The sequence below is a fragment of the Dermacentor silvarum genome, chromosome 1 (genome assembly GCF_013339745.2).
Source record: "Dermacentor silvarum isolate Dsil-2018 chromosome 1, BIME_Dsil_1.4, whole genome shotgun sequence".
NCBI classification, from domain to species: domain Eukaryota; kingdom Metazoa; phylum Arthropoda; class Arachnida; order Ixodida; family Ixodidae; genus Dermacentor; species Dermacentor silvarum.
In genome coordinates this window covers 436,441,935-436,450,438 of record NC_051154.1, presented here as the reverse complement: position 1 = coordinate 436,450,438, position 8,504 = coordinate 436,441,935, and the positions used below count along the sequence as shown (strand labels likewise).

General features: G+C 45.0%; 2 non-coding genes across 2 annotated transcripts; one reads left to right on the top strand and one right to left on the bottom strand.

Moving 5' to 3' along the window:
* Positions 1–618: 618 nt before the first annotated feature.
* Trnar-ucu (transfer RNA arginine (anticodon UCU)) lies at positions 619–691 on the bottom strand. The gene has a single exon. It is a non-coding gene; the product is annotated as a tRNA-Arg (tRNA).
* Positions 692–5,215: 4,524 nt separating this feature from the next.
* Trnar-ucu (transfer RNA arginine (anticodon UCU)) lies at positions 5,216–5,288 on the top strand. Its single transcript has one exon. It is a non-coding gene; the product is annotated as a tRNA-Arg (tRNA).
* Positions 5,289–8,504: the final 3,216 nt, after the last annotated feature.

The following is an 8,504-nucleotide window of genomic DNA, read 5'->3' as shown; positions in this document are numbered from 1 at the left end:
TTTAGTGACTTTGTAATACGGTGGTCGTGATGATGATGCTACTTACAGAGTAGCCTTCGCAAACCTGGCCAGGAATTGCTCCGCCTGAGCGTCTCTTTCTGTGCCAAATATGTCACCATGAGGCCATCAGTCCTGTCTTGCAGAGATATGAGAAGTATGCGTGACACCTCCACTGTCATTCTTTTGACGGCGGGGCGGTGAATGGGCGAGCGTGGTTATGGTCGTTTGCGCTGTAGCAGACTGCCGGAAAAGAAAGCCGTTGAATATGGGTGTGCAGTGATTTGCAGTAAGAATATAGCCTCATCTACAAACGCGTGGTACGAGATCTTGCTGTCAGTTTACCGCGCTTCTTTCATTCGTTATCGTTAAATCTAAGCTTTGCTTCCTCCTTCCTTTCAAACTACGCTGTAGGTTAAATGTGCCGCCACTTCCGTTGCACCCTCATCTTAGCGTAAGAACTGTTTGGCTAAGAAATTGCCTACGATCAGTGCAGCTTAGTGAAATCGGCCCCTGTTTATGCAAATACCCAGCCCATGAGCACTAAGCATACGCTCTACTATTTTAGTGTATACAAATGGCTGTGTAGAGTAAAAATAAATGGGTAGACTCATGCAAAATCATCCCTGCCGGGGTTCGAACCCGGGACCTTTGGATTAGAAGTCCAACGCGCTATCCACTGCGCCACAGGGACACGCTGGCGTTCCGTGCCTCTGCGCATGTAACTCGACTGAATTGTTACATCTGGCTGCAGATTAAAATGGGTGGACGGACAAGTCGATGCACTTGATTGCCTGCCGGGAGCTTGGTACTAACTTAGCTGTATTAATGGCTGCTTCCTAACAGAAAAAAAAATTTGCTCACGAGCCTGTATTAGTTACCTCTCTCACTCTCTTCATATTTATATAGTAACCGGATTTTTCAATGGGCCAAGCGTATTTAGAAAAATCAGAAGCACAACTTCGCGGTTATCTTAGGTTTATTTACCCAACAGTTTCGGTCAGTCCACCGACCGAAACTGTTGGGTAAATAAACCCAAAGCCTTCTTCTGTGAAGTTAAGTCCGGTCTGTGGCGGAGAATTCTTTCTTCCGACAGAGGCCGGTCGTCCAATTGGATGAACGCGTTGTTGAGAGATTGTCTCTGCGCACTGTACTGTGGGCAGTCGCACAAAATCTGGCGAGTCGGTTCTTCATTGCCACAGTGGTCACAGTCGGCGCTCTCGGCCAGTCCTATGTGGGACGCATCTACGTTGGTAAAAGCAACGCCCAACCATAATCGGCACAATCGGCATGATAAGAATAATCGGCGAAGCCTTGATGGTTCTCGAAGGCTCAGTGTTGGGTCCAGAGAGTGTAAGCGAGCACGTTTGAAGTGCGACTCATTCCACTGTGACCTTGTGCGCTGGCGAGCAAGCACGCGGAGCTTCCGTGCAGCGTCAGTCCTAGAAAGTTGTATTGGTGTTTTGTGATCTTCTTTGTGAGCTGTGCGGGCAGCTTGATCAGCCCGTTCATTGCCGATAATTCCGCAGTGACTTGGAATCCACTGAAAAGTTAGTCCATGCCCTATCTCTGTTAGATTGTTTATTGCCTCTGCAATCTCCAAGCTCCACAGTTGTCATACCAACGAAGGTCACACCAATTAAATTCAAGACGCCTGACGTCACAACATCGACGGCAGCGGAACTCGCAGCGCTTTGTGCCGCGCTCCGTTTCATTAGTGATTAAGTGACACACGAATGGATGATTTCCCGCGACTCAACGGCGGATCTGCAGACTCTACTATCATCTTTACGCCGCGGACCGCCTGATGGGGCGAAATGTGCAAACACCCGTGTACTTGATTTAGGTGCACGTTAAAGAACACCAGGGAGTCCAAATATTCCGGATTTCCCCTCTACGGCGTGCCTTATAATCACATCGTCGTTTTGGCATGAAAAACCTCATTATTAAATTTTTGTAGACAAGCCACGTGCCTGCCCTTCCCCGTTCACGTGTTACCTTACGCCATCGGGCAAAGAGAGTGTTTTCAACATTCGCCCACCTGAGTGGCGCTCTGAGTGGCGCTGGCTAAAACTCCGAATGTTACGTTTTGTTAACATAAATGCTCAAGTTATTGGCTTGATTGATATAGTCGCCGTAGCACAATTGGTAGTGCAACGCACGGGTAATACCGAGAGAGAGAGAGAGAGAGAGAAATCACTTTATTCTGCGATTAAAAAATGCATCGACGCCCTCAGTCCAGGGCGTCGCTTGCGGTGTGCTTCAGCGCTAGGCCGATGAAGTCCGCAAGGAATCGTTGGTGGTGAAGGGTAGTTGCGGCGGTCAGCCACTCGGAGGAAGGGGTAGGTGAGAGGGATGAAGGTTTGGGTGGGGGGGGTAGTTTTGGATGGCATTGCCATAGGATATGTGATGTGTTGGGAGGATAGGCACCACAGTGGCTATAGCGAGGGAGGACTTCAGTAATTATGCCTTGGAGGAGGTGTTTCCGTGCTGGAGTGAGCAGGGTGTTCGTCTGGGCTTGTCTGATGAGTGTGCCCTGTGTCCTTATAATATTTTGGTGTAGCTTAGGGTATATCCTGCGCTCGTCCCTAAATGGGTGCAATTGTGGTGGAGGCGTTGGTGAGATGAATAGATTTGGCCGGGGGATGTTAGGAGCCTGGAGTATGATATCGCAGGCAAGCAGATTAGCTCGTTCATTCCCCAACATCGCCTCATGACCAGGAATCCAGACAATCTCTACCTGCCGACGGAGACATTCTTGTAACTGTTGTGTTATATGTATAGGTAAGTCGTCATGTATGAGTTTTCTACATGCTGACGTTGAATCAGTAAATATGATGGGTGTAGTGATAAGTGTTGCTGGGAGATGTTGTATAGCTGCTACTACCGCTTGTAGTTCTTCTGTGGTCGTATCAGTGTTTGGAATTAATTCACTGTGTATCGTCCGAAGAGTGCAATCTACAAAAAAATTATGGGGTTTTACGTGCCAAAACCAGTTCTGATTATGAGGCACGCCGTAGTGGGGGACTCCGGAAATTTGGACCACCTGGGGTTCTTTAACGTGCACCTAAATCTAAGTACACGGGTGTTTTCGCATTTCGCCCCCATCGAAATGCAGCCGCCGTGGCCGGGATTCGATCCCGCGACCTCGTGCTCAGCAGCCCGACACCATAGTCACTGAGCAACCACGGCGGGTGACTGTAATCTACCATCGCTATAGCAGTGCCTTTGTATTGAACAGGATGTGGGTTCGGCACACACCGGCGGCAAGTTATCTTTTCATCCGCTTTCACTTCCAATATTTTGATTATTTTGTACACCTAAATTTCAACCACAGCTAATTTCCCCTATACATTTATTCGCGTAAAAATTTTATTCTCGGGTCTTGCTAGCCAGAACCACGAATTCATTATGAGGCAGGCCGTAATGAGGGACTGCGGATTAATTTTGAACACCTGGGAGTCTTCAGCGTGCACCCAGTGCACAGTACACGGGTGACTTGCAGTGTACCCCCATTGAAACGCAGCTGCCACGGCTTCCTTAGCTTCATTGTCTGTTGGCTTTAAATGATCGTTATATGTGCATTATTCGCTCTCTGCATACACTATGTGGGTGGGTTAACCACAGTGAATTCTAATGGAACGTATATACTGGCCATATTTTAATGGCGTTCAATTATTACCAGTATATATGCTAATATGAAGATGAGCCGACTGTTTGCTGTGAACAAACAGCAATCTTTGGTTGAACCTCTGGATATCCGAGCTTGGCTTTCCGAGTAGGCTACGCACAAACGCAAATTACCGCTAGTAAGCGAAGTGGACCACGAAAGAAACATCGCCTGACCATGCTGTAGTGGGAGCGATAAGACGGCGGCGATTGCATAAAACCATAAACAAAACGTATTTCAGACAAATACGGCCGCTTTACTTATCGGAAATTTCCGCACCTTTCCGGACATGATAGCATGATCTTATCAGCTTCCAGTATTGTATGCCCTATTCCAAATATTGCTGCAAAAACGCTATTTAAAAACAACTTTGTACGCACAAGGACGATCCGTGCTGCAATATTTATACTAATTGTCCGCCAACTCGCGAATATTCGTGGAACAAAACACAATATCAGATACGACTGCTGAGCAGAACGCCATGACGACATTTCTGTTCTTGCAAAAGGAATAGAATAACAAACTGAATAAGAGTAATGAATTGATTCGGAAAAGAAATTTAGCTGAAACATGCGAGGACAGAAATTGCTAGTTACGAGAAGTGTACTTCGGGATTTATATACCATGTGATAAGGTCTATTCTCCTAAATTAATTAAAAGTGGCTCCCAAATAAGCATACAGCTACTGGATACAGATGTTGGCTAGATTTGTTGAAATGGTTTTTGCTCTCAGTGACAAAAACGGAGTGCCCTTAAACCGAATGAAATTTCTAGGCATATTATGGGTACAGCTGGCTCGAGACTGGGAAAATTGTAGACCACTGGCAGAAGCCTTCGTCTTGCAGTTGATATAAACATGATGATGATGATTTGAACGAGTGTAATTGCGTTACATGTTCTTCTCGAATCAAATTAGCTCCATTCATCTGCCTTCATGAGATTCACCTGTATGCATTTGGGGATCGTAGAAGCAGACTTGACTAAGGGTAACCTAGTATTTCTAAAAGTTGCTTCTCGAACATCAGCTGCCATCGTTCAACCTAAACACTAGCAAGCGCAAAGACAATATCTGTCCGAAAATTATTTTTATGAATCGTATCATCATACAAACAATGCACAATGTTCCTGAAGCTGACTTAGTAAGCTTGCGGTCGGTAAATCAGGTAACAAGTTTTTATGGCCGCTTCGCCACATGGCTTTTACTGCACCACATCTTTCGGAGCGGCAATTTGTTAGAAGCCGAAGAAATCATTATCTTCACCTTCATACTATTGCAAAAGCCACCTGATTTGCCCCATTAGAGCAGTGTAGCTTCCTTGTTAGGCGCGCAAGCGCACCCATATTGCAGGGATCAAATGTACGATTTGGAGGTTCAAGGGGAGCTCGTATACATTAAACCTGCTACTCAATACGTATAGTTCAAATTTCAAAATCAAGCTTGCAGTCGTGCCCAGCAAGGTTTGCAGCGTAACAAAAAAGAAGACGCTGTCACGTCGCTGCAAGGTAATTCCGTCGCATTTTTAGTATGAAGCCGCCAGGCGTTCGTGTGTCCCTGTGGCGCAGTGGATAGCGCGTTGGACTTCTAATCCAAAGGGCCCGGGTTCGAATCCCGGCAGGGATGTTTGATTCTACTCCTATAGTTTTTTTAACTACAATGAAATATTTGTACGCCGGGGCTGGAACCAGACTTCTACATAACGAATTACTCGTAATCAATTTCATTTTATTGGCAATTTCGTACTTGTCAACTGCATTGATTACTCGCTAACCTCGCTTTAATTCCACTACTTTTTCAGTAGCTAGTTACATGTAACCACATAACTTATTCAGCAAAACGAGAACAAGGTGAAAGCAGGAGCCAACGTTTCGACAACTGGGCTTGTCTTTTTCAAGATCCGTGTACGTTACAACTGGGCTTGCTCGAGATCCGTGTATGTTACAATAGCTCACTAGCCCGCCAGCGCGCACATTGTGCTATAACTGGCCTACCTTCCCTCTCTTTTGCCTCCTCGAGCAAGTTTTGAGTGTTGCTGCTAATACATTCACTACAAAAACGAGGAACTATGACTGACAAAGCGTTTGATTGCAATTGTTATGCAGATAAGCAATGTATAAAGGGCTGCAGAGGTCGCACTGAAATCGCCAGGCCAGCGTCTTGTTTACTGTATTCATGCAATGTTAATAAGTGTTCGGAGGAGAGTAACGCAGAAGTGATCGATTACAATTGAGTAATTCCTCAATTACACTCGTGTTGTAGTAATTCGTCATTGTAATCAAGTTTATTTTTAATGAAGTAATTGTAAGTGCAAACGGTTACTCTTTTTCTGTAAGGTGTACAAGTCTGGCTGGAACACACTCCTCGGCATTTCTACGAAAAGCGGCACCAGGCATTTTCTTTGGGTATCAGTCAGCACTGGTCAAAGCTGTGTTGAATAAGGAGCACACCTTTCACGGTTTCCGCACTAGGAAACAATGACCTCATCAGCGTTTTCGCCCAGATGCAAATAAAAATGTAAAAAAATATAACTGGCCCTGATAACTTCAGAATTTACAGTCGGCCGTTCTCGGGGCAGCTACTGATGTATGATTTCACTATATAGCGTCTGAGCTGGTAGTATACGCTTATTTAACTCCCTACCGCAAGATTTATCGTATAAGATACACATAACTCATGAAATAATTTCGAAGGCATATTTTTAATAAGGTACTGTAGTGGCTTGTCAAACAACGCACCGAAAACGTCGTGAGTTAACAGGTTATTTTTACAACCTTACTCCCGAAATCAGCCAACAAAAATACCAGGATGTTTATTATTTATCAGCTTATTGTATTGTTTCCAACAAGAAATACATTCGCGCTGTTCTGTGAGGCATGCATTAACTGCTGCATGATATAAGACGCAGCATGCACTTGTGGGTGCATGTTGTGCTCAGTACAGATGTTTGTTTGCTCACAAGAAGAAATATATGCTGGAAAAGTATAACGTTTTCAAAGGTTATAGGCACCCTGCAATGCACTTTGGCTGTGCATGTCGCGCCACCTAGCAGCGGCCGTGAACACCCGCGAGTTGGCCCTCACCGCCATTAAACCTTGGGCCGTGCTGCGCTCAGGCGCGCCTGAAAGTTTCCTTTTCCAATTTTTCAATGGATTCACCGCGACCTCTCGGCAGCTCCTCCGTGAGAAGTCTGAACAAGAAGAACATGCGCATATACTGCTGTTTTAGGTATTTTCACAACCGCGAAGGGGATGTCGGCATCAAATTGTGCCACTTCCCTTCAAGGCTGGGGAGAAACCCGGCGGCTGAAATGGATCGCCGCGCTTCGGCCCGTCAAGTAAGTGTCGCTCTTGCCAATTTCTGTTGAACTAAGACGCAAACGCAAAATCTAAAATAAAGGGAGAAAAAGAAAAGAAAACAGGAGGCAGCATCCATGAAAATGCACAAAAAGCGACAACTGTATAAACACGCGTGATCTGATTTCCGCTGTTGTAAATTGGTTTGGATAGTTCTTTACCTAGTCTCGCTCCAAAACAAATGCGCGATGGTTGTTACGTGTCAAATCTAGCTTCGTAAGCACTCCGCGTTGGACCTTTGTGCTCACTGTAGTTCTTGTGCATTAATATATAAGCCAACGTGCAGCTCCTTTCTGCGCCTGGATCAAGACGCGACTGCTGGAACCAGACTCATTTATGCCGATGTTTTCTCGCGTTTAGAACAACAGAACTAAGGCTGGAGTACACCGCAGCACACATCGAGTATTCGCAACTGGGCAGTTCTCTCGCGCACGCTAGCACACATTTGTTCAGTCTTTGTGTTGCTTAGTGTCAGCTGATGGGTCTCTGTTATGTTTCAGTGGTGATGACTTCTCACACTGGAGCCCGAACGACAACACCAAAATATGCTCGAGGCACTTTGTCAACAGAAAAAAAAGCTCCATAAAGAATCATCCAGGTTACCTGCCAACTCGCCAAATCCTGGACAATTGTGATGAGCAAGCTACGCTGGAAGTATACTGAAGCTACAAATTATAGTTGAAAAACGTCTACGGCCGTATTTGCCCACTTAAACGGAATATATTATTTATTTGTTAACTTAATTTGAGTTCGACGTCGTAAACGTGTTTTATTTGTTGTAACAAGAACTTTGCTGCGATGTCCGTCCTGTTTAATTTTTGACACGATATGCATGGTTGTTGTCGTAAAGTGGACGTCCTTTCTCAAACGCCAGTGGCCGAAAATGAACCTCAATGTTTTCGATTGCCTTAAAAACCACAATTTAGAACGCCTGACTTGTTTCAAACGGGCGCCGCAGAAGCATGCTTTCGTAGAACTGGCACCTCGGTGTTTCGCGGAACTGACACGGCGGCGCTGACGGCTGAGCCGGTCGCTGCGCCGCCTGACCATTGCAGGTAGCCTATACTGTTTCTGAGCAGCATTATTGTCAAGGATATATCAGCAAAGAAAAAGTGCTAGCAGTATTATGATGAAAATCACCTGGGGTATACCGTGTAATGTATGACAAGAGCAGCAATTACAAAATCACAGTTGAAAAGTAAAAAAAAACATTCTTTTGGCTTACGTCTGTCTCCTAAATCTACACAAAGCAAGAAATACAGATATAAATTGAAGCTCTCTAAAAATTCCACCCTAAGTGTTTGGAATACTTATTCCTCTGTCAAAGATGACTTCAGAAAATTTTAAAGAAACTTCTATTAGATAGAATGGCGAGATATGAGCTTCATTTTTACAACAGGTATTTTCAATGATAAATATTATTTTTTCCAGGCTTTCTGCAATGAGAATGCCTTTTTGTATGGCCGAAAAATCTACCCGTACACTG